This window comes from Phoca vitulina, unplaced genomic scaffold (genome assembly GCF_004348235.1).
Source record: "Phoca vitulina isolate PV1807 unplaced genomic scaffold, GSC_HSeal_1.0 scaffold1, whole genome shotgun sequence".
Taxonomy (NCBI): domain Eukaryota; kingdom Metazoa; phylum Chordata; class Mammalia; order Carnivora; family Phocidae; genus Phoca; species Phoca vitulina.
Window position 1 is genome coordinate 35,941,247 of NW_022589704.1, and position 5,711 is coordinate 35,946,957.

At 35.5% G+C, this 5,711-nt stretch overlaps 1 non-coding gene across 1 annotated transcript; it reads right to left on the reverse strand.

Annotated features, from left to right (window-relative positions):
* Positions 1 to 5,226: 5,226 nt before the first annotated feature.
* LOC116638063 lies at positions 5,227 to 5,332 on the reverse strand. The gene has a single exon (XR_004300610.1). It is a non-coding gene; the product is annotated as a U6 spliceosomal RNA (small nuclear RNA).
* Between the last annotated feature and the right edge of the window lie 379 nt (positions 5,333 to 5,711).

The following is a 5,711-nucleotide window of genomic DNA, read 5'->3' on the forward strand; positions in this document are numbered from 1 at the left end:
CCCCCCCCCCCCCACTTAGCCACTGGAGTGACGTCCCTCAGCGGAGCAGACTTCTAAAAGTTCCGATTTTGTGCTCCGAGGCTCTATCACTTGCCAGAAGCGGCCGATGGAGGCCCCTCCCCCGCCGTCTATCCTTCCGAATATCACCTCAGGTTCACTTCTCCGCCCGTCCTACCTTCCAGAAAGTGGTCGCTTTTCTGTTCAGAGAGTTGTTGGTATTCTTTTCTTCGATCTCCTGTTGAGTTTGTAGGTGTTCAGAATGGTTTGATCCCTATCCAGCTGAGTTCCTGAGACCAGACGAAATCCAGGTCTCCTACTCCTCCGCCATCTTGCTCTGCCCTTGATATTAGCTTTTATAAAAAGCATGAAAATTTTACAAGAGCCTATATTATGATGTTAATTTGGTTTAAAAAATCCTGTTCCAGAAGTAGTAGCTGGATGTATATATTTCACAAAATTTATTAAAAGAAAATCTGTGAGGAACACATGGGTATATTATCAGAATTTTTTTTTTCTGAATAGGTTACCTGACTTAAGGAAAATGGGATAGTAAAAAAAGTATACCTTATTAGAAAAAAATGACAAGATAAAATGTAAGGAACAAAGTGGATAGATACTTCTCACCTAGTATAAAGGAAAGTGGTGTATCAGGACTGTATTTTGGCTGTGAGCAGAAGCAGTTTATGACTACTGTGGCTTAAATATGTTTTAATTTTTCTCACAAACTGAGATGATGTCTGGAGGTTGACAGTTCACAATTGGTACAGTGTTTCAATGATCTTTTCAGGGATACATATTATATCCATCTCTGTGTTCTGCAGTGCTTAGGTGTTGCATTTTGTTCTCCTAGTTACTGCCTAATAAACCAAGATGGCTGTTAGATCTCAAGATATTGTATCCACATTTCAGGAAGGGATAAAGGGGAAAGAGTGGTATAAAGGAAGAGGGAGAGAAATGTATCAGCTGAGACTTTTTTTATTAGGGAAAAAAAAAAACCATCTGGAAGCCTTATTTAGGAGACTTCCCCACATTTAATTGGTTAGAAATTTGTCACATTTTACTTTTAGTTGCAACAGAAGCCTTTATGGTAGAGAAGGCAAGAGAAGAGATGACTAAGGTGATATTTAGTGAATCTGCTGCCACAGTTTAATTTTCACCACTGGTAGTAAGCAAAAGTTATGTGCTAAGGAAAAAATATTCTTAAAACTAAAAATTCAGATCTTCTGAATATCACTCATATAAATAAATAATCAAAATAACTTTTTTTTCCAACAATAAATATATATTATTTGTCCTTTTAAAATTATGTCTCAGGGGCTCCTGGGTGGCTCAGTTGGTTAGGCCTCTACCTTCGGCTCAGGTCATGATCTCAGGGTCCTGGGATCAAGCTCCCTGCTCAGTGGGGAGTCTGCTTCTCCTTCTCCTTTAACCCCCCCGCAATGTTCTCTCTCTCAAATAAGTAAATAAATAAAATCTTTAAAAAATTATGTTTCAGGTTTAAATAATTCAAATATTACAAAATCAAATTAGAAAATTTGATTCAGTGGATAAGTTTTTAAAAAAGATTTATTTATTTGACAGAGCAAGACACAGCAAGAGTGGGAACACAAGCAGGGGGAGTGAGAGAGGGAGAAGCAGGCTTCCTGCCAAGCAGGGAGTCCAATGTGGGGCTTGATCCCAGGACCCTGAGACCATGGCCTGAGCCAAAGGCAGATGCTTAACAACTGAGCCACCCAGGCACCCCTCAGTGGATAATATTAATCAGTCATTATTATTAGCTACCTAAAAAGTGCCAGATATGAGTATTTGTATATCTAGTTTTGATGTGAAGAAACAGATTTAGAGAAATAAAATAATGTGTCCAATCCGTATAACCTAAAGCAGTGGACTTTGAATTTCAACCTAGTTCTTTCTGACTCAGGGCTTGCACTTGATCCCCATATCAACTTCATTGAATAATGAACACTACAAATTAATGATATATTTAACAAAACTAAATTGTGTGGAGATTACTGTATTTTATGTTTCAGATCACCACCTATGTTTAGATTTAGCTCTGAAGTGGACCTTTTAAAATACTCACCTTCCAATTAAATACTATCTTTTTTAAATAACTTATCCTCCTATTACCGTGATACCATTCTTCTGTACTATCAAAATCACCTATAAGCGAAGATTAGTAAGAAAATGTGGAGTTTGCATTTAATTAGATTCAGAGACTCAAGCTAGAGCAATACTGCTTTTGTGAAAGAATTTCAGAGGTTCCCTACTATACAGGGATAGAAGTTTTGTTTATTTTCTTTTCACCAGCAGGTTTTCCCCACTGCACTTCCCTCTTTGCCGGTGGGTATAATTCCACTAATATGACAAGGACTTTACCCAAATTGGGAGATCAGTGTTCTTTCAGTTGCTTATTCCAAAAACCTTACAGACCTCTTTGACTCCTTGTTTCACATCCCATATTTGATCTGCCAGTAAATCTTAATTAGCTCTACCTTCAAAATATATATAAAACTTGATCGTTTTCTGTTGACTCTGCACTGCTTCCACCCTGTTCCAAGTTACTGTTGACTCTCATTCTCATCTGGATTATTGCAGTAGCTTCCTAAATGGCTTTTCCTGTTTTCATCCTTGACCTTCCCATTCTATTCTCGAAAGACTAGCCAGAATAATCTTGTTAAAATGGAAGTCAGATCACGTCACCCCTCCGCTTTTAATCTACAGTGGCCCCATCACATGTGGTAAAAGCCAGTCTTTACAATAGTCTGAAAGGTGTGACATAGCTTACAGTGTTTCTTTGATCTTATTTTCTCCCCTTTTTCTGTAGTTCTTTTTTTCCAGCCTTGAGAGTTGCCTTTTAACTTCTTAAACCTGCTAGGTGCTGCCCATTTCAGGGCCTTTGCATTGCTGTTCCTGCTGTGTAGGATGCTCTTTCCCATATATTGGCATATCTAGTTCTCTCTCTTTTGTGTCCTTACTCAAGACTGCCTTCTTAGTAAGGCTTTTCCTGGCTATCTTACTAAAAATTTCAACCCCCTTCCCTTAATTTCTTACCCTTTTCCCTGCCTTACTTTTCCCCCTGTTATGCTATCAAACATTCTATCTCACTGAAAAGTTGAGGTTTTTATCTTTTTGTTTTTACCTATTCCAGGTTCTTAAAACATTCTAGTATATAGTGGATGCCCAATAAATACTTATTGATAGAATGAACAAATGAGTGAGTGAATACATGAATGAATATTCATTCAGTGTTTTTTGAAATGTCTAATAGGGATCTCAGGATTCTTGAAGTTTTTCTTAGCTTGTTAGTTATAATCCCTGTAACTATTAAACCATTCGTATTTTTTTTTAACTTGTTGATTCTGGCTACTCTCAACATCAATATTAATTGCCCAGGTAGTGTATACTAGATTATTTTAGACTCTTGATTTAGACTCTTAGATTTTGACCTTTAAGTCTTCCCATTAGTGATACTGGAAAGCTGTTAAGACTTTTGGAGACTCTGCATGGATTACATTTCTGCTTTTTTTCTTTCATGATTTATTTCAGCTTGTTAAAATATTTTGTGTTAATTATTTTGTACTTTCATTTTTATTATGCAAAATTATTCAGAATAAAACATGCATATTCTAAAAAAAAAAAAAGGTAACATGCGGACAGTGTTGCAAAACTCCAGGTGGGAGCTGTGACTGTCATGTAAAAATGACATATGTAAAAGTTATAAAATATACAACTGAAGTGTTTGAAGGAGAAAGGTGTCATTTGGGGGAGATTTATTCTCAAAGTCATAAGAAAAAAAAGGGAAGTGATCCCACCTGTTCCTTCTAGAGGTTCTCATTGCATTGCCATGTTTAATGGCAATTTATGTGCTGTATTACAAACAATTTAAATAAAAAAAAAAGCTCTTGCCTTCTGGAAAATAGACCAGTTAGAAAAATGATGCACAGTTGCCGAATTAAATACGTTCATTGAGTTGTTGGAACCACTTAAGTTCATAAACGGCGATATAGGAAGACACATAAACGAAGCCACATTTATTTACATGATATACATTAAAAATCTTAAAAAAGATATATATTGTTTTTTGAGATAGAATTACTATATAGTGACGTACACATTTTTAAGTGTACAATTTGGTGACTTTTGACAAATGCATGTAGCCAGCCATGTAACCTACATTGCCATCCTTCCAGCAAGTACCTTCATGTCCTTTTCCTGGTTATTCCTCTCCCTCATTTAGAGGCAACCACTTTTTTGATTTTTAAAACTGTTGATTTCGTTTTGCCTAATATTAACTTTCATATAAATGAGTTGTTTACTCTTGTATTCAGCTTCTTTTGCTCGCATATTGTCTGTTAGACTTATTCATGTTGTTGTGCCTACCAATATTTTTTTATTGGTGTGTAGTGTTCTGCTGTATGAATGTGCTAAAATTTGTCCATTTTTCTCTTAACGGAATTTGAGTTTCCAGTTTTTGCCACTAATGAATAAAGCTTCTATGAGCATTCTGGTGCACATATTTTTGTGGATATATGTTCTTTTCATTTTTTTTTTTTTTTTTTTTTAGTTTTTTGGTAAATACAGAGGGGTGGAATTGCTAGATCAAAGGATAGAGGTATATTTAACTTTATAAGAATCTGCTAAACCTTTCTCAAAAGTGGGGGTCTATTTTACACTTTAAGCTACCCATTTATTTTTATTGTTTTAAAATGGTATAGACTTCTGCAATTCCTAATAGAGAGTGGCCATTTGGGGAACTTAGATTAGGTACCAAAGTCATTCTGTATAAACAAGGTATTTTTAAGTGTTGTCTGAATATCAACTGTGTTTATTTAATTCTGAGAAAGAAAAGTGGGGTGTGTCTGATTTTTCTGCAGACTAGGTATGGAACAAAATGTTCTTAAAAATCTACATGTTAAAAGAGTACTTAAAACCCACTTAATAAATAAGAAGAAATTTCCATACTATGGCTGTTGTGGGGATGATTAAGACTACTCATAATTGGAGTTCACAGTTCAAACTATCCCTCTAAACACTTTTTTTCCATATAGCATTACATAACCATCTTTATTACATATGTTTCTAGACACTTCTCTAATTGCATCACAGAATGGATATTCCATTCATTTCCAGAAAAAAAAACAAAAATCAACAAGACTCTTCTCAAGTAGGGTACCAGGGACATTCTTAAATCCATTTTTATTACATATGTTTAAAAAAACTTCTTAAAATATGGAATACTGCTCCAATTTGTATGTCATCCTTGTTCAGGGACCATGCTAATCTTCCTATTGTCCCAGTTTTAGTATATGTGTGCTGCTGAAGGGAGCATCCTACCCCCCAAACTTTTTGAACTTATCAAACCCAATATATATTGTGACAAACCACCTTTAATTTTTCCCGTCCATGTTTCATTAATTTTAATATTTCTAACTTTTCCCACTGAATTCATCAAAATTTTGTTTTTGAAGAGTTATTTAACATCCAAAAGAGCATAGAAATTTCTGAAACCTCTTTCCCTCTTCCCTAGGGAAGTGTGTTTTAAAAGAAGTTTAAAAGGAGTTTCATTCTGGAAGAACTTAAAATCAGTTCTATATTCATTATCTAGAAGACCTGGCAAAATCAGCTCTCGGCACCCTGGCCTGTGTGTCATTGTTGAAGTAGAGAATGTGGAGCTAACAGTAAGCTTCCTAAAATGCATGTGCTTTCAC